General features: G+C 38.4%; 1 protein-coding gene across 8 annotated transcripts in view; it reads right to left on the reverse strand.

Annotated features, from left to right (window-relative positions):
• nrxn2b (neurexin 2b) overlaps positions 1 to 24,414 on the reverse strand; it is a 736,064-nt gene extending 711,650 nt beyond the window's left edge. For 6 of the 8 annotated variants that reach the window (XM_087788639.1, XM_087788640.1, XM_087788641.1 and 3 more), the window contains exon 1: positions 24,287 to 24,413. The gene's annotated coding sequence lies outside the window, so the exon portion shown is untranslated. Of the gene's footprint in view, positions 1 to 24,286 lie in introns of all 8 variants that reach the window. The other 2 variants (XM_087788643.1, XM_087788642.1) reach the window with 1 other exon arrangement.
• Between the last annotated feature and the right edge of the window lie 550 nt (positions 24,415 to 24,964).

Consider the following 24,964-nt stretch of genomic DNA (forward strand, 5'->3'; position numbering starts at 1 on the left):
CACTAGCAACAAGTCAGACATGTCTATAGCATTCAAGTAATCATCGTTTTCATCTCAAACAAGAAGACTCAAAGTAACTGTATCTTCTTTGTCTATCAGTTTTTCTCCATCAGGCTGTTGCCTTAGTTTCTCCAGTTGCTTCCAGCAAAAACTACTTTTCCTGGCATTGCTGTTGAATGATAAAACTACGCGTTGATTTTTCCATTTTCGATTTTTTTAGCGGACAACTACGACATCACTTGTTCTGATTAAGAGGTTTAATTTGTCTTTTGTTCGAACCCGTCTATAGACGGCAAGGATACGTAGCCACATTAAAAACCTCTTCAACAAGGACATGTGTCCTTATTCAGAAATGCTGCTGATCTTCCGCTTATTGAAGTTGAGGGACAGATGATGACGTTGATGAATGATTTCCTTCCGTCAGCATTGTGTACGTGAACGATGGTTGATGATGAAGGCTGATTTTATTCACTCCCGACATTCGCTTCTGCCATTTTAACGACATATTCTGATAAGATATGACCGTTCGTGATGCGTGGTGACGTCACCACATCCGTGTGTTTGTTGACCAAGTACTTATGTTCACTGACTCAAGGTAGCAAGATGTTGCAGCTGAACTCATGTAATCATCAGAAATTCTGCCGTTAAGGACAAACCCGATATTTTGCAAGCCTTTCAAAGCACTCACGGCACATTCTTTGATTGATGAAACCATTTTGTTTGTTCCAGTCGGGTAAATCACGCAGCATGTCATTGCCAGCCATTTGCTAACTAACACGTAGAAAGCTATCAAGGCTGCAGACGAATGTTTGAACTTTCAATTTTTAGCATTTTACTTTTTAGTTTAGTAGATTTAATTGCAATATGCGAGTGTTTGGGGTAAAAGATCTGAAAAAAGATCAACTACCTGCCACGTGATTTATATATATATATACATATATATATATATATATTCATCCGTAGTTTTAAGAGTGCATTATGATGAATAATGGCTTCTCTCCTCCTCCAACCAGCTGTAATCAAGTCCCTTGGAAGTGGAGACGAGTGGGATTGATGACGCACGGTGACAAACCTTTATGTTTGGCCAATCACAGCAGACATACATACCCAGTGTGGGTTTATTAAGATTTGAAACAAGACAGAAAAAAAGTGTTTGCAGTGGGCGGGGCTTAAGATCATTTTCTATTGTTAATATTTCGATGAAAAGAGTGTTATGTACAAATAGTTACATACATAAAGACGATCTTCGTCAATCGTATAATTTTCCAGGCTTCTGTCTGTTCTGTCAGGTCCTAGCCTGACAATACTTTGGCGACTCTGAAGTAGCCCAGATATATTCCTTGAACATTAAGTTATCTGCTTAATTGTCCTGATGTCAATACAAATCTCAGAAGCTTGGACATGTACTTATACTACTACTACTACTACATGTACTATTGTATCTATAAGGAATCATTTGCTATAGTGTGTTATATGTACATGTCCTCTTAAATTATACTTGCAGTATATACTCTTGCACATGGACGAATAGGTACACAAATAAAATAATCCCTGCCCAACTCCCTGGCGTTTTATGTTTGTAAATTGTGTTTATTAAAAACTGTATGTATCCTTTAACAACTGTGACATCATCACATAGGAAGTGCCAGCAGCACGAACACGTTACGTATACCGTGATACAGCAAGAGACTGACAATGCTATAGATACTTCGTCCATATTATATACAGCCTTGATATATAAAATTAAATGAGATAAAAATTGCAGAAATTAAAGAGCAGCTTTGTCATCCCAATACAAATAAATAAGAAATAAATTTGAATTAGTCATTATTTTGTCAGGAATAAAATATAGATACAAATGTCAAAAGTGTTATTCCAGCAGAAGGGTGAGATGATGGATGTTTTCCGCATTATGCCATCTTACACGATAAATGGCTAGAAAATGGTGATATTAGTAATTTGCATTACTTTCTATCTTAATAGCAGATGTTTTAGCTTGGAGTGTTTTTCCAAACAGAAGCCAAGCTGCTCTCAAGTGTCATATTTATCACGTTGGATTGCAGCAGAGGGCGAATAGACTTTTGACTAATGGCATGAGACGTTTAAATATAAAGAATAACACACAGTCCCTCATTTTGAGTTTTTCGAAACAGGACGAGGCTGAAGCGACAGGAGACGAAAGCGGCTTCAGACATCAGGACAAAGAGCGTTCCCTCCGCTGGATGCAGCCGAATTAAACACATCCATTGAGTGCAGAAGTCAAACAGTCCCGCAAGCCTTGAAACGAGAGTGTTACAACACTCTGCATGGGGAAAAACGAGAAAGGGAAGAACTCAGACAAAGGCGAGAAGAGACGGGCGGCTCTGGAGAGGAAGCCGGAGGGAGTGAAGCTCAAGTTTTTCATTCCGATGTGTGAATAGTGTATGAATATCAATTGCTGGACATTTCTGTGTGCCCTCCCCTCACGTGACAGAAAAAGTCTGTTGTAGAAAAGCAGCAAACCATATATTTTCCTCTATTAATTATGAATCCAAATGTATTTAGATTGTTTTCATGTACAATGCTTGAAGAAGATTCTGATGAAGTGATTCAACGTCACGTTTCCAAAGTGAGTCTGAACCATTTTCCGAGGTATGTGTGCACGTGAGGTTCAAACCTGTGGAGTGAGGCGCTTTATTCACCATTAAAGCTACTAAACTGAACATTCAAAATAGACCATTCTCAACTAAAATAACCTATTATCATTATCTGCTCAGACTCTGAATATAACTTTTTTAATTTTTGTTTTATTCATGTTTATGGTGGTCCTATTTCGACTCAAACAAAAAATGAACTACAATATGTTTTTTGTTTGTCCCTAACTTTTTAGGATTTATAGTAAATTATACTAAATTGTATGGGGTTAAAAAATGTTGGCAGTTTTTAAAAGGTTGATGTTTCCTCACATTGATCTAATGTCATTTATCTCCAGTGTCCTTAAGTGATGCTGCAAATACCACGGTTGATAATACTGGCACTATTATTTGGTTGCATCCCACCTACAAAAACAACGACTCCACATGACTCAGAACTATGACTAAACTCCACAGTGACAAGTGACACATAATGAAGCGAAAAATCGAAATTTTTCCTCCACAAAAACTTGATTTCAAATATGCTTTTTTTTCTGGACAGAGAATGTCGTCTTACGAGAGCTTTCTGACACAAAACAATCCAAATATCGTTCATGTCACGTAACAGCAGTATTCTAGTACTACATCTTTAGTATACATTATTTACTTCCTCTTTCTAAGATTCCTCCAACCTCACCTCTAACAACCTAACTAACATTCTTCAAACATTCCCTTCTCTCTTTTTTGTTGGGCTTCTACTAACTTTACCAATTATCTAGAGCATACATCTGTGAACTACACTTGGATTTATACAATTACTGAAATGTTATCCAGACAAACACAGATTAAATGGCATTGGAATTAAATAATACAAAAAATAGGAATATTTGTTTGTACAAAACTCTTTTTATTGAAATATTGACATTAAAAAATTATTTTAAGCCCCGACCACTGAAAACGCTGTTTTTCTGGAGATGAAATCTAGTTTACCATAACCACACCCACTCTGCTGTGATTGGTCAAGCATAGAGGTTTGTCACTGTGTGTCATTAACCCTAAACGTCTCTACTTCCAAGAAATTCATTGTATAAACAAAGCAGGGCGGTATTAGATCTGGCTGGAGGAGGAGTGGAGCCAATATTACATCATAATGGACTCCGCTATCGTAACCTCTCGTTCGCCCGGATTTCAGATAAACTTTATAAAGTAATAACTTCAAAAACATGGTCATGATGATGGACTTACTGCATCTTGGAGAGTGGGTCAGGAGTTAAGGTAATTGTTTTCACAATGAAACATTCACATACAGTAATAGTCATTCAAACCTCACACAAAACCCGTTAACAGATCTGCTTAGATTTTCTTTAAGTGATTTCTCACCTGATGACAATTTCAAACAAGGACTCGCAGTGACGATCCAAGGCTGCTTTTTCTCTCTAAATTATGCACAAAGATGTCTTTCTTGCGCACACAAACACACACACAAACACACACACACACACTCTTGTCTGCTTTGCTACGGAGGCTTTAACGCATGGCCTCCTTGTCTCTTGTGCACTAAAAGCCAAACCACAGAATTCTTCCCGGCCTACACAGGAACAATCTAGACCCGTCTACGACTTAATCCTCTTTTCACACGACATCCTCCAGAGTGACGCAACTCGCATCCGATAGTCGGTCATTACAAGCCGCAGAATTGCTGCTCCTGCATTGTGCCAGGTGCATGTGCAGCCTAAGCCGCCATTCTACGGCGCGCATGCTAAAAAGGCGAGTAAAAAGGAGCGGATAAGTAAGCAGAAACGACGACTGAGGGCTGACAATGATGCAGCTGAAAGGATGTGTGAGGAAATTAGATGGATGAGTTGCGGTAAATTATCCCAGGGTGATGTAACGCGACGCACACAAGCTAAAGTGCTGTTATCGCAGATATCTCTGAATGTGTATGCGTTTTTTTTCGGGTTCAGTCCTCAGGTGGCTATGCTAAACTATGCTAAACTGACAGAATGCAGATTGAAACAAATGGTTGTGCTTGAGAGTGTTCAGCTGTGGCCAGCACTACCGAGAGATCCAGCGTACTCCGATCCCACGTCGGCAGAAGTTTGCTCTAATTACGCCGATGCTAATGCAGGATGCAGCAGCACAGGGCGCTAAATGGAGGGAATAAAAAAAAAAAAGGAAACATCCACACAGCCACTCTGTGGAATAAATCATGCAACTTCTCAGGCTTTCCAAGTGCCCGTCGACTGATTGATGGACGGGCCCGACAACCACTCAACATTTGCCAGATTTACTCGGGCCCTGATGATGAAGCAATCATGGCAACATCCAGAGCAATGATTGAAATCTACCAACTCCCAGGTTGCGAGTAATATTAAATTGTTTAGACGTCAAGAGCAAATCAATGTGTTACATTAGTTGAAACCCATGTTCTCCTGCTACAACCTCAAAAACAAAAGGGTTTTATTCAATTACATGCCAGTAACTTGAAAAAGAGTGTACAGTATATCATGGGAAAATAGTGGGGCTCTTGAGATAGGGACTCCTCCCTCCATAACCCCCCAACTCTAAAAAGAACTCTGCAACTCTAAAAAGAACAGATTAATCTGAAAATAATGCCAACTCTTAGTCACCATGATTATGAGTAGAAAATTAGTGAAGTTTTAAAAAAAGGGTTTCCATTTTTAATCATTTATTTTACCAACTATATTACTTTTTTTTTTTCCTTTTATGGTGCTTATTTGAAATGTCCAGGTTAATATCTTCATCATTTTATGTCTTTCCTTCTCCTGGTCATGCAAAGGGAACAAATATGGGCAAAAAATATCACTTTAGCACTGATTCTAAAGGTTGTATCCGATGTGTGTATGATCCGTTTGGGTTGCTAATGGACATGGGCTGTTAAACATGTTGGTGTTGTTGCCTCTGAGCAACCAGAAGAATCTGCGGGTGTATTTAAAAAAAATATTTGTATGTTAATATTCTTACCCTAAACAACAGATTGAACCCTTTTCCTCTGGCGAGAGTCTGCTTCGTATTGTTTTTAAATACAGAGAAGCTGCTATCTTGTCATCCGTGTCCTAATTAAATTGCTTCATTAATCCTTTGATTATTGCAACAAAAAAAAAAAACAGTCGAGAAAAATGTGAAAAATGTAACGCGATGCTTTAGGCGTCCGCTTGCCTGATTATGTTGGAATTACTTTTCCTGTTGAAGATATGTTGAGCCGGGTATAAATACGAGTGTGATATAGTCAAAAAAGAGGGAAGTGCCCACAGCTCACTCTGACCCAGTCTTCCACCTCAAAAGTTTGGAGAAGAAAGATTCCCCAGCAGACATTTAGAAGAAGGAAAAGAAGAGTTGGAGCTGAGTCTTCAAAGCATCTTTATTGACTGATAGTTTCCCTGCTTACCATCTTCCTCCTCTTCTCCAGTAATGGAAATTGATGATAGCCGCATTCTCCCACTACATAGTACATCGATAGTCCAGCGTTGCAACGTCCCACTTATTGAAACAATTACACCTGAGGCAGCATAAGGATAAAAGTGAGGCGAGGTTTACTGCACACGAGGATGACACTGCTTTTCCTCCAGCCACATGCATGATTGATGCAATGCAAGGTAGTAAATGCAGGAGCTTAGTTTAATTGGCAGTATTAAACCAAAGCATTGCGGTGGTTTTATGCACTTGCAGACATCAGAGAGAGATTAAATGTTAATCCTCGACTTAAAATAAGATTGTGAATGATGTTCTTGTTTATTCCCTTTAAATCACCTTTGCCTCTTTGTCAGTTTTTATCAGGTTTTTACGTTAAGTATTGTAACTCAAGAAGTTGTTTATACTAAAATTCTGTTTTCGGAAACAATAACGATTTAAGAAAGTATCGATGTTGTATAATAGTTATTTTTACTTACATGTTTTTTGCACTATACACACACCTTAAACCTGTTAAAAATATATTATACTTGTTTTGTATTAGAATATAAATGTTGCACTTGTGGGTGTGTAAATTTCTACCTTTTTTTTTTGCATTTATCTTATAAAATACAGTAATTTGACATTTCTTACTGTGAATGTTCTTATTCACTCAGGTCATGGTTATCAAAGTGGTTTAACGGTTTAGATTTCTAGGAAAATTTTACATCTCATCCATGAAGTTTCAAATGAGCTGAGTTAGGAGCCAGTACGTGAGCTCTCTCCCTAGAAGGGTCTTCAAGAAATCCCAACAGGGATTCTGTGATGGTTCTTCCCTTGCTGGACAGTGAGGGTCAACAACCCCCTCCAGGTGTAACAACCCCCACCAGACCTCAGCACACTAATGGGTTTCTACCAACCTCACCAGTCCAATCACCCTGATGGGTTTCAGTCCATGCATTGTTTTCATGCCCCTCCCTATTGTTCTTCGCTCCTGCCCCCCAGCAGGATATATACTGGCTCCTAACCCCAGCTCATTTGGACCTGAAGAAGGTTCTTGTATAGGAGGTGAAACGTCTACCTGGACAGAGTCCAGTTGATGCACTTTCGAACCATTTGGATATTTTGTAAGTAACAAGGGCTGGGTATCATCCCAGTTTAAAAAAAACAAAAAACGATTTTCATTAAAATCACTATACTTTTTAATAAACAAACTGTCTCACTATTTCGCAACAACAGTTCTACATAATGCCTGCTGTGCCCTTCACAGGCTGTTACATGGGTTTCCTTAGGAGGTAAAGCATATTCATAGAACCAGGGTTATGAATGATTCTTTACTGGGGAGTACGAAGGTTATATTAAGGTCCGTTATCCTGATGGTCTGCAGAGCATCAGCTGTTAAAGTCAGTGATTCTACCAGTTTGTTCCCAGACGGCTAACGTTAGCAAAAGTGTGATAATTTGTTAATTCGTTTTTTGTCGAATCACTCGTGGTAGGTTTGCAAGATTCAACTCGGCTTAACCGCACTGCTGCACGATGACGTGCAATCATCGATTTTCTGCTCTAATAATCAATAATAATACATTTCTAATGGCATCAATTCAATCTTTTTTTTTACACAGCCCAAAGTGCGCCAACCCTACTTTTTAATAGCCCCTATATTTACAACCAGGTTGGCTCAGCTTGGAAAGAAAAATACAAATGTAAGAAGGTCAGCGGTTTAAAAAAGGGAAATGCTAAAATATTCCTTGGTGGAAAATTCTCAGTTACCTGCTTTCTTTTTTTAAATATTAATGATTGGTAGGAGTTTGGAGAATTCATTACAGCAGCAGGGGGGCGGGCCGGGGAGAACCTCAAAACACTTCCTGGGAGATGACTGACAGCCCAAGGTGAATTCACGTTGACTCACAAATTGTTCTTTGCAGTAAAGAAGAGCCCCCCCCGGCACGAGACTTGAACAAATAGAATCTTCACGACCTTTAAAAAGGTTTCCGCTTCATTTCTGTCTCTCGCCGCCGTTTAATGAGAATGTTTGGAAGATGAGATGGGCATTCACAGCTATGGCGATTAACATCCTTCAGTAGTGCTCCATAGAAGCAGATACAAAGTTGTATTCAAGTTTAATATGAGGACCAAAGGTTGGCAGAGTGGCAGAGATTACACAAAGCATTACTGTAGTGAGTGATGTACAAGAACTGAATGTTCAAAGAGCAATCTTTGTAAGACATTTTCTCAAGAGATGACAGAGCTATTTAAAGAAAATAAAAGAATCAATATTCTGTTTTTCAGCTGCTAACCCAGCATGATACGACTATAGGTTAACAAATCACAACATGATTTCCATCCTTCTTTCGTCTGTGAACACACCATCAAAAGGAAGGTTGTGCATTCCTAAGGAGCTTATGCAGATACTCCACATCCACCTCAAGTGCACTGGGAGATTTGAGCTTAACATCCCGTGACCTCATCGCCGCATTTACACCCTGACCTGATGCAAAACTAAACACCCAAACATCAAACGTCAGCAGTCAACCTTTTTTTTTTCCTTTTTACTCAGAGCCACCGTCTCTCCATTTGAAAAGAGCAACAGACATATATTCTTTAAAATGTAAATCTTTTTTTTTACCGTATACACAGTTGTTTGTACATTGTGTTTATTGAAACCTCAATAAAAAGATGAATAGAAAAGTACAAGGTTAAAAAGATTGAGCTGTATCAGCACAAACTGTTTAGATAATGATTATATTTATTGTGGATGGAACTGATTTTCCTAAACATCAAGTTGACACGTATTCATACGTCAGATTTAGTTTAGCATTAAAACGTGCACACAAGTGGATTCACACATTTCACTCACACTCAGCCGTCAGTGTAAAGTTCTTCGTACACCATTATACACCATCTGTAATTTTCTTCATACTTGCTCTTTCGGATTTGGTCCACAAGTATACCAGCGTACTTTTTAGTTTCCAATCATATAAACAGTCCCACTGGCTCAAGGTTGCTGTGATAGGTCGCCCAAGTACAAGTACAAAAAAGTGGGACAATGCGCTCCCCTGCCCGACACCATTGTTCTATTAAACCAGAATAGTATGACGGCAAACAAAAACGCCGGCGCCATCACTATGTACGCAGTCACACCTCTTTCTAGCCATTTTTAACCACCAGTTTAAACATACCTTTTTACTTTGAAAATGCATTGACACCTCCTAGAGGAGCCAGAACCAGGATCAAAGTAAAGCGCCCACTGGACTGTCTTGTGATATTGTTAATTCAACAATATATTATTATTTTTTTTAATCACACAAGTAAAGCAAGCATTAGTTCTTGCAGTTCAAGTCTCGATTTCTTTTGTTTTCCAGGAGAGAAAGATGTTCTTGCACACCTTTGTCCACCGCTATGTGGGCGCAGATCACAGCAACATGACAACCCTGAACACACAGTTTGTTTCCAGAAGTGAGAATAGCACTGGAGAACGTGTCGACATCTGGTGATGAAAAAAAAGAAAAAGCTCCTCCATGCCTGCTGCATAAAAATAGAGCAAGGGAAGTGGACTGGGACGTTTGGAGCTCTCCAACTGCTGAAACTAGCTTTCTAACTCAGCAGGAAAAAAACAAAGGCTCTGTTGCCCCGCTTCTAAGATACGAGTGAATGCACAAGGTCACTTAAATACAACCTTGAGTATTTTATTCTTGAACAGGGACATGTAATCTACATTTGTACCAAAGTAGAATAATGTTTTATTCACTTTTATATAAAGTGTCAATTCAAAACAAAAAGGTATCTCAAGACACTTTACAGTTTAAGTGAGACTTTATTTGATAAGAGTAAAATTGGATCCCAGCGACTCAACAATGAGTGAATCACAGCGTGACAGTGCCGGGGAAAAACTTCCTTTTAGAAGGCAGAAACCTCGAGCAGAACCAGACTGCTGTGACCGTTAATGTTCATGTCAATATAATGACATATAAAGAGGTGAAATTGAGACAAGATACAAGAGATGATTGATGCGAGAGGAAAAAAAATAGATAATTCAGCCTTGAAGAAACAATAGACATTTAGACTTTATCGAAATCAGACCCTTTCGTGATTGAGTTTGAGACTCACCCACATCTTGTCAAAATACAGATGGTTACGTCGACATGGCATCTCTGTGAGCAAAAACATGAAATCATTCTAGTTCAAGATGTTGCTCAATGATACACTACGTGTCCGTGTGAATGTAATCGGATCCATTTCAACCGAAAGCAGAGCTCAAGAAAAAAGGAAACAAAAGCACCTGGACTCAGGCTGGGATTTGAACCCACAGACTTTACAAAGTGATAAGCAACAAGCCATCCAGGGGGATAACCAACATGAGGCCTCGCTCTAAAAAGTATATTCATTTCCTGAGGGCCACTATAGTTTTGAAAATTAATCTTTCTGGATTTTTTTTTAATAAAAACTTCCATGTATGTAAATAACTATTGTATATATTTTTAGTGATGGATTGCTGGTCACACAAGACATTTATTTTCCTCCAAACATCCAAACCAGACAGAATGTGGACTCTCAAAGATATCTCCCGATTATGTTAATGAAGGCTTCGGTGCCCGGTTGTCTTGGCAATGAAGAAAGGACGAAGATAAAAGCCCAACCAAACATTAGCTTGAGGAGGTAATTCAAGGATGAATCACAACAAACATATTGTATAGATGCTATTCATCTTTATATTTTCATGAACTGCGGCTAAGGGCAGAAAAGTGTAGCTACAAATGTCGTAACATCGCTGTTGTATAAAACGTCTAGATTATCTACCATATGAAGAGAATCGGTCAAATAATAGTGAGAGACTGTTTGAAATTAAAACGATTTGGGCAAAAATTAAAAATAATTGATGGTAAAATGTTACATATTGCTGCTTTTTAAAACCCAAATTATGTTTGGTGTGATTCACCGTGGCTAGTTTTTCCCCACACAAGTGATGTAGGTGTAATAAACACTTCTAGGCGTTGCTGGGAAGTTTATGGTACCAAATACGAATCTATCCAAACATTGGGACAAGACAAAGTCCCTACAGGAATATCTACTGTCTCTTTATTCTTTAATGTATTCAGACATCTCCAACAGAAAACAATGGTGGCATTAATAATGGATGAAATCCAAAGTGCTGATGAGATCATTCTGACTGAGGATTTTAGGAAGCAGTCTTCTCTCAGAATATTCACCGAGGGTTGAAGAGATGTTAGATGTCGGCGTGGTGAGCAATCTGACGTTTTCCTGGCTGGATTGCTTGGGGGGCCTCACAGGTGAGCTTCATAGATTTCAGGTGGATGTTGGAGAAGGGTCGGGAAGTGAGATGGAGTAACTGGAGTAAAAGGCCCTCCTAGCACATCCTCTGAGAAATGGCTTGGCAAGGGAAAGAGCTTTGGATCGATGCTGCCCTGTTTGATAGGGCTTTGCTTTGCCTGACTTCAGCGCGCCACATCTTGACTTGAGAAGACCTAAACAGATCCGCTGGGCCTCTATGATCCTCGTCTGCCTCCTTTTTTTTAAACACGTCTTTCCTGTTCTCCCTGGAGTTTTGCGGAGGCTTTTTACAAGATGGCGATGCATGACTCACTTTTAGCTTTAAAAATATTGAATGACATATTCAACCTAAACTCAAGAATTGAATGACAAAGAAACGGATGTTTTTGCATTAGGTCTTTTTCAACACTTAATGCGTAAATGGCACAATTTCCTGTAAAAAGTTTTGTGTTTTAAAAATGCATCAGTACCACAACCCTCTCAACAGACACCACTGATAAATGTGGAAAAGACTCTGGTGAAGCTTCATGAAGCAGTGTCATGTTGGTCAGTAGGTGGCGTCATCACTTTGAAAAAGATGCAAGGTTTCATTAGATCAGTTGTTCAAAACAAGGGAAATAGTGCACAGACCGCCATCTAGTGGACTCTGAAATAATGACACTGTTTCATGAAGCCTCATCAGACCATCAATACTCTTGGGATAATTTTTGCTCAAAATCAACTACCACATATATTTTTAGATGCTCTATATATAATATATATATATATATATATATATATATATATATAAATTTAAGTAACAATACATGCAATAAGAACTTTAAGGTCACTTGGGATTCATGATAAGACATTTTAACATTTTAAGACATATTAAAAGGCATGGATGGTTGGCCACGGGACTAATGGCGAGAACACACGTTGCTACGAAAAATCAGACCTAGCTGCAAATATGATTTTTTTTAAATAAATAATACAAGTGTCGTATACATTTCCCAGTGGATTGTTGGTTTGTTGCTCTGAATATATACATTTTCTTCAGTCATTCTGCATGGCTGACAAATCATTTCAACTTTGTATCCTTCAAGTCAAAAATACTCTCAAGTGGCCTTGAAGTGGATGTCGGTCCAATATCTAATAGTGGAAATCCCCAACACATTTCCTGAGAAACACTCCATCTGAACTTGGTGACTCGACTGCTAACACCATCTGCGACACAAACACAGACACTGTTTGTCTCGGTCCACAGCTTGCAGTTCAACAGAAGTCAAGTCCATTGCTGAGATATTTGTTGGATTCGCACCAGGAGTGAAACAGCACGAGTCATGGCAACCCCAAAACACATCAACACGTGCCCTAAAGTCAGTTTACAAAACTGTGAAATGGCCAGAATGGATCCATTTTGAAACAAAAAGAGGAAAGAGATCAAACAGAAAGAGAAACATGGAAACTTCTTATGTGCCATCTACGTTTTACAGAAATTTGCAAACGTTCAAAAGAATAATCCTGTTGTATCCTTTATTCATTTTTCTTTTTATCAGTTGTACCAAACCAAGTTTGCCCAGGGGTGATCCATGAAGAATTTGTTACCAGACCACAAAAAAAAGACTTGACTCAATCCTGCGATAAAAAATATGAGCCTGCAGAACAGCGAAAGTGAAAAAAACAAACCAATACTAGATGTAACCATCACAGTGGACGTCTTGAGATTGTTTAACTGCACTGTCTCTTTTTTTTTGTATTTTTTAACTTTGTAATGTTTGTTGTTTAAGTGCCTTATGACCCTGGTCTGTGAAAAGCTCTTTACAAATAAAACTTTAGTACTATTTCAGCATGAAAAGTCTTGTTTTTCATGCCTTTAACATTTATTTTTACTTAAGTCCATGTTGCAAAAATGTAGATTTGAGGACTATAATAAAAAGTTTCATACATTTAACAACCACTAGTCTTGTTAGTTTTTTTTTTCACAAATGAGTGTTTAAACACTGGAAAGTATTACCTTAAAAACATGTCGTTAAATTTTGTAAAAACGGATTCCAAATCCCAAGGTACGGACTACGACTCTTTGGAGACTAAACTTTAATGGTGCGCCAATAAAAGCCTTTTTTACTTCGATCCCTATTGCTTCGTTTCATGGCCAATGTTTTGCTTCCACTCCCTCCACTGGTTAACTGTCTGCACAGCCTCAGACCCAGGATGTCAACAAAACCACTCGTGCCCAGCAGCAATAAACCAGAGTCCATGGTTGTTGATCCCGAGGGACACATTCAGGTTTAGCAGTCTTCTTCGAGCGTGCACGGTTGCACCATCTGCCAAATATCAGTCTTGTCCGGACGGAAAATTAAATGAAGCTTTCTAAAGTTTTTAAAATATCCGAATTCAACTCTCAGTCGGAACGTGTACCAAAGTCAGATAATGTTGTAATTTCCACACAATATGCTGCATTGGATTATAAGGCACACTGTCAATAAATTGTCTGTTTTTAACTTCTTTTAAAGCACTTTCAGCTAAATGAAAAGTCAAACTTTGTAAAAGTGTTCAAAATAACTGTCAACCTCAGATGAAACTTTGTGAAAATAATTTATGGTTGTGTTCTTTTTTACCTAAAATAAATAATACAAGACAAGGCATGTTCAATATTGGTTTGATATTCATGATGTAAAAACAGTGATGAATGTAGTTTTATGTCTTAAAGTGAAACTAATATGTTGATTTAAGTGAGTCTTAAATAGATGTTGGACTCTCATTCATCCAGATTTCAGACGGGGGAGGATTTTATAAAGTAATAAGTTGAAAACATGGTCATGATGAGGCACTTACTGCATCTTGAGGAGGAAGACTTTAACATGGTTTGGTAACTGGAAATATGCCAAACTTAGCAGTGACTCTTTCCTTATGTCTCTTTACAGTCCGACAGTTTCGGATCAACATTGATTGTTCGTTTTCAGTCATTGACATACAGTACAGGTATATATAATTGATCAGATGGTCAGAGTGAGAAAAGTTATACAACCATTTTGTCTTTTCAATTAAACTTCTTTTCTGGACTCCCATTACACCCCATCTGCACATCTTTCACTTTCCCTTCTTCAGACTTCAGCAAAATAGCTTCCAAAGTGAGACATCAGCATAAATGTGACGGAGAATTCATTTGTAAGTGAAGTAAGGAAAAAAAAAAAAGCCATCAAGGAAAAAGCCATTAAGAGACAGAGGTAAAAGTTAAATAAGCGGAGTGGAGAACTGAAGAATAATCCTAACTTTGGTCAGATGAAGAGAGTCGTTTCTATCCAATATAAGTGGAAATTGCAAGAATTTTATATTAACGATTGCCATGGAAACAGGATCATATGTGAAGTCTTTCAAACTGAAACTAAACACGAGGGAATTAAAGTGACATTTAAAACGAGTCGTTTACAGGTATTCAGAGCGGCTGCAGAGTTCCATAGTCTTTCATCTTTGAATGGTGATGCCGTTGCCAACCGCAGTCCGGCTTTCACTGACGAATACAACGCAAATCAGACTCACTTTTGACAAGTCGAGCGTAGGCAGATTGACGCCATTAGTGCATACATTTCTAACACATCGGCTAAACTTGCAGCCATTGTGAAAACCTTAAAGATAAATACTTGCTTTTAGGGTTGTCTGCCCCTGCAGTTGTGGTGACACAGGCAACCATCGGATCAGAGAAATGCTAACCATTAAAAAAGCGACTCCCTTTCACAGATGTAAGCCATTTGGCCTGCATAATAGACATTCTGTCAATATAAGAGTGTCTTTCTCAATATTCTTACCCCCGAGTGCCCCATTACGATGCATCCTTTCCACCTGCCCGTGTGCACGGCAGGAGTCGACTCCAACCGTGTAGTTTATGGTGAAAGTTGTTTTCGTGAGAGAGCTCCAGGTGAAGCAGTGGGCTTCTGGGTTTAGAGCTTGGATTGCTCATGTTTAGACAGCTTGTATTGATTCGATGGCTTGGTTGCTCATCTTTCAGAGCAAACAACACACCTTTCAAGATGCAAAGAAAGACAGAAATGTACATATCCTAGAAAGAAAGAAATAACACAGATTATGCCATAAATAAATACTCAAAATCACCTAGATTTGATTCATATTTAGTGTATTATGGATGTATTTGCTTTACATGTCCAGCACACGTGCAAAATAACCTTCATAATTATGTAATATTCTACATTTTCTTGGATGAATGGTCCCCTGCTGTGGAAGGATTACAAACGCCCACACTTCAATTATGAGCGTAAAACTTGTGTGTACATTGTGTGTGTCCTATACGTGTTACACATCCTGCTCTACTTTGGAATGAGATCCAGTCACAGCTTACAAGTCGTCAACTGGAAGAAACAAAACGTTTATCCTGATGATAAAGAAGCGGCAGATTCTGTCTGTAATGCAAGTCCACACAACATCCTTTCATTTTCTACTAGATCACGGTCCGTTTTTACCCAAAACTAGAATGTTAAAATCTGTTTCTGTGTCGGCCAAACATAAAAAAAAATGTATACGTTCTATAAATGGATATAAACCTTCCAATAGATTGGCACTAGATTTTAGAACTTTCAGTAGTAATGGTAGATGTTGCGAAAAGTGTAACGGCTCAGCATTGATCGGATACTGGTACTGTGTAGTACCAACACCTAAACTCGATAGTGGTTCCTGAACAGCCTTTATTTTTTTCCTTAACAATTTTACAAGGTAAATTCTAACAACAACAAAAACTACATTACATATGGTACAATTCTTGAGTGAATATTTTAACTTGAATTCAATTTCCATTTCAAGATAAGAAAACATTTGAAAATTATTTCCAGAGCAATCCAGAGTAAAGGTTTTGATGACGTGTGGGTACCGAAGGACTAAGCATGTTTTGAGACTGGTCTTTTGTGGCACCAATGAGAATAGTTTGGTGATACAAAGTTTGATACCTGATACAAACTCAATTGATAGTAGTTTCAATTTAAAGTTTGAGGACGGCGTGCGCTGTGCAAAGTCAAGTCATCTAAGGTCTCAAGGAGGCAGAAAACATCGAGCTGGACGAACTTCATTGTCTCCTTCTCTCGGGGGAAGCAAAGACAAGAGCATGAAATGAGCCATCTTGCTGGAGAAATCCTATATTGTCAGTAATCCAAATTTAGGAAGGGCGACAAAGTTTAGACAGATGTTGGACCAGAGGCTAACTGATGCACAAGGACAAGGATGGAAGACCATTCATGCATGGAAATGATGTGATTCACATGTCAGGTTCAAAGGTTCAAAGTTCACTCAAACTGGTGGTGCTGCGTGAGAAGATTGATGCACAGACGACCAAACCGAATATTTTGCAGATTAAAAGTTAAAGCTGAGTCTCTGGATGGTTTTAGCTTCAAGAAAATACACAACAGCAGAGAAATAGTCAGAACGTGTTGAAGAGAAAACATTAAACAATAATGTCCAATAATTCGATTCTATATTTATACATTTAATTAAGCTCTCTCCACCGAGTCAGTCCTCATCTTCTTCCCTCCAATCTTTTCTACATTTCCTTTTTAAAATGGTCTTTGACTACCGAGAGAATATCTCGCCAAGAAAATCTCAAAAAAAGGATTCTTATTACATTTTATACGTTTGCTTTAATGTCCAAACTATTGTTTGCAAAAAAAAAACCAAAGGGTATTTTTCTAATTTCTGAAATTCTATTTAAAGTACTGTAATATATATATATATATATATATATATATATATATTTTTTTTTTTTGGCTGATTCCTAAATTCGATACATTTCTTTGGAGAATAAAAAACAAAACAGAACAACGTTCCATTTCCTGAATAATTAAGGGCATCAACGTTCCATCTTCCATCTTCGGACCTGTGCAGAATGTTTTTAAGAAACTCATTCCCACCTATAATCGACCTCATTCTAAACTCAATGTGTAGTGATACGTTCATGTTGTATTTGGACTTTTTTTTTTCTTCTTTTTTGTAGTGTTTTGCCATTTTTGCTTCAAACAACAAATCAATCAATTACAAACCAAACACTAAATATAAGTAGCACTTACATCTAAAGACGTTTCTATTTGTTCAGGCTTTTCCTTGATTTTCTGGAACTCCTGTGTTGTTCTCAGTATTATCTTGATCTTTAAAGTATATACTTTTTTGAGTATTGTTTTGATTGTTTAAGCGCTTTGTGACCCTAGTCTCGAAAAGCGCTATATAAATAAATATTACTTACTTACTCTTTTGCCTCTAAAGGTGGCTCTTTTGTCTTATAAAATATAATAAGTGTCCTTCAATGCAGATTGATAAAAAAAAAAAAAGTCTCCGTCTATTCAAATAACTGACTCATTTATGATAAATACTGAAGTGTTACTTAGCGTTTTATGAAACTGTTGAATATAATAATTAAAAAAATAAATCCAACAAATATTTAAGATAATGTCATACAAGCAGCATTGTGGTCTTTGCAAATACACCCTTATAGTAGAAACAGTCATGAGTGTTAGTTGTTGTTTTTTTAATCACAATTGACATGCGTGTATTGAAATTATTTGGGTCAAATGCCAAGTTAAATATTAGATTACAAAGCTTAATTGAAATGCCAGACAGTTATACAGTAAGTGACAATCCCGGGAGAAAATATGAGATTAAAAGATGATAAAAATGGAACACCCAAAGTAAAGCAGCTTTAAATAAAAAAAGTCCTTCTCCAAGAATGCATTCCAGATTTCTTTAGCCTCAGCAAATGCTTTTTTAAAAAAAAGGAAACTAACATTATAATCATTTTCATTAGTTTGTGGTCGGGCTTCGTTTGGCAGGAAAGAGAAGTGAGGAAGGGGGAATTCATATCACTTTCAACTATTAGAGAAAGGGGGAAATGACTCCTCTCAGATGCAGGCCTAGAAGTGTTGTGTGCTGAATTAATTCATCAGTCTTTGTGGGATACAGTAGGCCACATGGCACGCATCCAGGATTTCTGGCAAGCAACTCTCTATACTCTTTACTCAATTAGAGAGACCGGAGGGAGGTCGTTGAAATCTGCACTGGGAACTTTTGAACTGAACCGTTTGAGACACAAGAGTTTGTATTTTTTATCTTTCTATCCATTTTAATAATAGATATCCAGCAGAACCACCTGATAGAAACTAGCTCTGCCCATTGAGTCATTTTTACGATCCTTTCAACTGCATTATAACAAACGGACAATTCAGTCGGCCAATGTGGTAACGGGTCAACTACAAGACGAGTCAAATAAAAAACTGTGTTTCATTTACTGAAGACAATATCTAAATAATGCAATAGACTCCATTGAGAAAAATATGAATAAGTAAAAATCCCAAATATTGCTCAATCATCTTCCACTTCCTAGAAATCTCATCCCAGGACTTGTGGGAGAGATAATTCGGTTCTTCCCCAAGTTCTCCCAGTTTCACATCCATACATCCTAGAACGTTGCTCCTATAGTGGATGGGGGGACTCAGAAGTTTTACTTTAAGTATCTCCTGAATTACTCAGCTTGTTCCTTTAATGAGGAAATCCTGGAAGGCTGAGAGAAAATTAATTTTGTATACTAAACCTATCATTGTTCTTTCACTACTTCACCTGAAATAAACTATATAAAAACATCGATGGTATAATTCGAAAGGACTAAATACTCAACTCAGGAAATCCCCTTCCCACAAGACACCTTGTTAAAAAGGATTGTGCCCAAAATAACCTTAAATAGAAACACGTAAAAAGCGTAAATGTACTGTTGTAATATCTCAGTTCAGTATAAATGTACCTCTTGTTAGTGAATAACGTTCAACGTAGAGTGGTTGGATGTGAATTGCAATTAAAAAAAAGTATGTTGATATTATGCAATGGAAATCTTCCAAATAAAAACACTTCAAATTGTTTGTTTTTTTGGGGGGGGAGGGTTCTATTGCATATTTCTCTGAAAATATATTACTCCTACCTACATCACGACCCTACAAGTTCATTAAAAATAAAGTGTTTAAATGCTTTTTTCTGTTTTTTTTAAGCAACCTCTATTTTTTTATAACAATTTCTGATTGAATAACTACACAAATCTGCCATAAAAGTCAATCTTATCTTTGGTCAGACCTAAAATCCACTTATTGGATAACGCTGTTACACAAGCGAGACTTCGCGTTGAAAGTGTTTTAGATCCGAATGAGTCACATCATTACGGTGACGTTTGAACACAGCTGTTCCTCTCTGACGGTCTCTTCCTCACAGATCCATCCATGCAAAAACAATAAGAGCTTCTTCGGCTCACGACTCCATCAGTGGCTCCTCCAACCTGACTGTGACAGCTTAATCAAAATAGAAAAGTGCGAAGCGGCGGAGAATGACTCGGGCGGACACGTCTTCTCTCATCATGGCCCCTGGAGCTAAAATGGAGGAAGGACCGAGGAGGAGGAATCCCTCATCTTCCCAGAGACATTTTCCTTCCTTCCTTCCTTCCAGTGTCTCCGTCTTTTGTAGGAATCCAAAGCTCCTGGAACCTCTCATGCTACACCCGCAGATAGTTGACGGATGAACAGGAAGATGGATGAGTGCCTGGCTGTGAGCGGCAGAAGACTGAGTTAATGAGGCAGATTGTGCTCTCCTCCATTCGGGGGGGGGATTATAGGAAGATTATTCGTCCTCAACTCTTTCACTTTCCTTCAGTGAGGGGGGGACACCAGGATGCAGAGCAACCAGGAGGGAATGTGTTGTTCCAAATGGCCGTGTTTCAATGGAGTCGTGATCGAACTCTTCAGAGGGACAGCGGCTCAAACACCGCCGTGTGACGTTAGAGGGGTTTTTTGACTGATGCATCCAATCTGACAGCTGCTCCGAGAACCTAAATATCCCCAGCATGAGACCGACTTTCTTTTGATGCACACCGGGTCAAGTTCTAGTTCATTCCTAGTAAGGGTGTCAACGTATAAAAGTATTTGTACACATGTAATCTAAGCTTCTAACTGTCGTGTAACCGATTACACAATGGAGCTTTATGATCTTTCCATCCAAGTCACACTTAATAACATCTAGACGCTTCTGTCTCTAATAAAAAAAAAACATGTAATCCCATCAAAGCCCTTCCAGTAGTCAGACAAATCATGTATACTAGTAGGCCCATGTCAAACCCACCATGTTGGCACCCTGCCCCCACCCATCGCCTAAGCAGAATAGCACTAGGAAGCCACGTTACCCAAATGTTTTAATCCTAGACAAGTCAAGAAAGTCCCTTATGTATAAAATTGTTCTACTTTTGTACACAAGGGTGTGTCATCTGTGTAACTGTCACACATGTAGATGTTTCTACAGTTCTAGGGGTGAAGATTAACAAACTGGGGCTACAGTCTCGAACCTACTCGAATGAATCCGCCGCTACATTATGAATCTGAAAACGTGTTTGGACTTAAAATAAAAAATAAAACTCTGATTGCCTGTTGACCTAGAGTGATGACATTTCAGTTCAAAAGCCGGAGATTTGCATTCAGGAAGGTTGTCGGGAGCCTCCTGGCAAAAAGGATGAGCGAAACAAAAGGAGGTGGAGACCTCAGATTCACTTTTCGCACTCACCGTATTACAAACGGTGAAAAGGTCTCTGGGAATTATTCAAATTGTGGGTGAATTTGCAATTATTATAAGTCATCTCAACCCACAAAGGCAATGTTAAGCACCCTCCATGAAGTGCAGTGAAAGCTCAGAGAACAAAAGGAAAGTCATGTATGGAACCGTTTTTCTGCCGACTGCATCTGCACCGTCTGTTTCATTCGAGAGAGGAGAAGCTTTTTAGGTATTTTTCAAAGCCATTGTCAAAATGAGCTCTCACGATTTTTTTTTGTCAGCTGGGAATGAACAGCTGGAGGCAGTTTGCTTCAGAAGAGCAATATGGCTGCACTAATTCCTTGCTTGAATGATAATGAACTACTGTGGAATAAATGAAATCTGGATTATTAAGAGCGGAGATGGAAGAGTTTCTTTGGTAGACTTGAAACAAAAGCTTTATTAAATGTCGCCGTGGAGCGCTCGGCGGGAAATATGTCCGCCTCAAAAGACGTCTTCCCTTCAAGAGATTCGAGAGCCTCAGTTGTATTTGCCTTGAAAACCATTGAACCCTTTGTTATACAAAACATGTCAACCAACCGAAAGAAAAACACTGACTGAAAATAAAAAAAATGACCTTATAAATGACCTCAAATAAAGTCAATACATTTAATAAAATACCATTTCTTTGTAAATCAGAAAAAAAAATTTCATTTCAAATTGGATGGATTGAGAAAAACTCCAAAGCTGACCACCAGAGTTGATCAACAAACAATACATGAACAAATATCAACTTTAGGTAAAAAACGATACATTTTTATTTACTAAGAAGTTGCTTTTTAACATCCTTGTACAGCATTAACTAACCCACAGCGATGCTTAAACACCATTATAACAACTAGTAGTGAACTTTAGCATTAAAAACTATTCTCACCAGTCCAGTCTTTATGGTTGAAATTCCCAGGTTTTCATCTTGATTGGTAAAGCGCCATATAAAGCTGAATATAAAACTATTAATACAAACACATGAATTAAAAAATATATACGTTTATATTGTTAAATGTATTTTTGCTTTTGGATATTCATTTATCTCACAATTGTAAGAAAAACACTGAACAAATTTGATACATTTATGTTTTGCTTAGTTAGTTATTCAAAACAGCAAAGGAATGGAGCTTTAGCCCGAAAAAAAAACAACTAGGAGACGAAAATGGTTTCTGACCACAACAAAGCTCAATTGTACCCCACAATGCATAATTCAGTGTTTCTTCTCACGAACCTTTGGCACAAATGAAATTGTACCATGCTGCCTAATAATTAAATCAACTCAGTAATGCAGAATAAACGTGTTTAGTCAATACACGTAAAAACCAACTGAAAGAAAGTCTATTTACGACTCACTGAAGGACAAACGTTGGCATGTCTCAAGTTAAGGTATTTTCTAGGCTTTAGTCAGAGATGGTTATACTAGAGAAGTGTCTTACGTTGTTGAGGTTTCGAAGTGTGTGCAGCGTAAAGTGTGTTGGTGACATACGTGATGACATTCGAACCCTGGCGAACCAGCAAACCACGCGACCGCTTCAAGATGCACTTGCGGCCATCAAAACGTATTGCATCTCCCATCACGTCTTTTGAATTTGCCGTATTTTTGCGCGAGAATTAGCGACAGACCTTTTGTAAAGTGTTGCAAGTCTGTGATACGTTTTCATAAGTGGGCAAAATACAAAAAAATAAACCGCCTGAAGCCAAAAACTGTAGAAAAATGTAAGAAAAAAATGTTTTCTGGAAAAACGTAAGTAATTCAAGCACTTTTTTTGTTAATTATCAAACATTTAAGCGCAATTTATGTCGGAACATCAGACTTATTGTACACCTGATGGCCTAATAGAGAAAATGAAGCCTTATAAAACCCTGTTCCAAGGAGGAACCCCTCGGATGCAAGGCTTCAGTGCTTCATGAGGCATCATCTTGTCACCACTAGTTTATACCTATAATGATAGTTGTGCCCTTTACATGGGATTAATATAAATAAAATGAACAAACACATTTTTAAAGATTGTAGTTTAATGTCCCCTCTTTTCCACAGGAAAATAAAAGTGTAGCGTCTTTAGCCACTCATCATTTTCTGCTTCTATTAAGTCACTGTGTTTAACCAGCTACTGATGGAGGACACCCTGGAAAGGTAGTTGGCCTCGCCATAAGCAGAAAACTACGAGAGTTTAAAGCATATAAAAGCTGTAGGTTATTGCACTCTGGGGACACACACATATACTAAAAACACACACATGGTCTGACTCAACTTGACCATTTTGCTGGAAGGCTGGAGTACAAAAAAGGATCAAAAGTTAAAGATAGTAATTCAGAGAAAAATATGGCAATTTTACCTTTTTAAGTCCATAAACATTTCGCAGGAAGCTGATGCTTCCGAGTGCTAGCTGATGTTCTCCTGTGAGCAAGACTGCACTCCACCATTACAGTCATCAAAGTGATTCTATGGGTCTGTAATGAATCATACTGGTCTCTAATGGACTCTTCTGGGTTATTAGAGGTAATGTATTTAATGTAAGACGAGAAGATGCTGAGGAAGGAAGAACACGACTATTTAAATCTACATCAACATCCCTCCTTCCACGCTGCTCTGTGGACATGCTTGCCTTTAAAAAAAATATGATAAAATAAACACGTATAGCTTTTCTTTTTAGTTTAATTTACTACGTTGTGGGTCTTTTTTTTTTTTCATCCGTCAAACTGATTCTCTCGCTCACATATTCAACCCTGTAGCAGTATTTGTCCACCATACGTTTATTAGATTTTATTATTTTTAATTTTCCATTTCGGTTGGATGGCGTCGCTGCTGCGTGTTCAGACATCGTTACGCGCTCTAGTGGGCGTTTGGCGACACGTCGGAGTCGAGGAGTTGCGTTTATTCCCTTTAGAATAAAAAAAAAAAAAAAAAAAACAATAACACGTTGAAAGTTTTGTCATTGAAAAAATAAATGCGGATTAAATAGACGAGTGGAAGAAGAGACGAATGGTTTTTAAAATTAAAAAATTAAAAAAAGGAATCCCACATGGGAGGGATTCATGTGCAGGTGAAAATGTGTAAAAATCGAGGGGTGTTTTTGGGAGGATGCACTTCTTTAGAGTCGCATTAGCGGTGCGTAAATATCTTCACTTCCTCCGTCACGGAGCGCACACTGGCGTCTCTCTTCCCTCAACTCCCACACTCCAAAACACACACCAGCATCATCTTCTTTCTTTTTGTGTGTGTGTGTGTGTGGTCAACAACGTCTGTCCCCTCATGAACCAACTACCAAAAATCCACCCCAAAAAAATCCTCCACAGACAGTCTGGCTATGCGCGCTCCATCCGAACCCCGCTTTTTATTTCTCTCCATCTTCACCTCTCCACACAGATCCAGCAGCTAAAGAAGAAAAAGTCCTTACTTGTTTTCTGCTGCAGTCCCGCCGCTGACAGTGATGGAGAGTGTGGTTTTTTTTATATATATATATCCGTGGACAAAAGCCGCTTTATCCACAATGCGCACACGCAACACCGTCCCTCCTCCACGAGACAGATGCGATCGGTCCTGGCCGAGCCGCTGCACCTACAACCCGGCTGTGAAGACATCCAGAGAACACCGAGCACGTGTTTAGCTCACTGCTGTCAAAATAAAACGCGGTCCACTAGGAGTGAATGAGGCGGTGTTTTATTCTGAAGCTTCCGCTAGACCGTTTCCTGTCTGCGTGCGTGGTAGTGGACGCGCGCTTTGACGCAAAAATAAAAAAAAAAAAATTCACCTGCATCCAGTTGAAGATGAGAGAAGCGAGGATGAGGAGGAGGAGAATGACGCCCTAAAATAATTGACGGCCAAACTTCTCAGATGCAGGGATGTGGATGATGATGGATCCACCTTTAAGATTTAAAATATTTCAACAGTACGTCACAGGATTCCGTTTTTTTTTCATAAGAAATAAAAAAAGACGTGCGTGATGCAAGTAAACTTTTGTTTGCGATGTGTTGCGGACTAGTTATAAAGTTAGAATTAAACCATCTCTAAAAAATAAAAACAAATATTTAAGATCCTCCAATCTTAATATCCAATTGATCCTAAATGATTCTTA

Source organism: Callionymus lyra, chromosome 4 (assembly GCF_982586985.1).
Source record: "Callionymus lyra chromosome 4, fCalLyr1.hap1.1, whole genome shotgun sequence".
Lineage (NCBI taxonomy): Eukaryota > Metazoa > Chordata > Actinopteri > Syngnathiformes > Callionymidae > Callionymus > Callionymus lyra.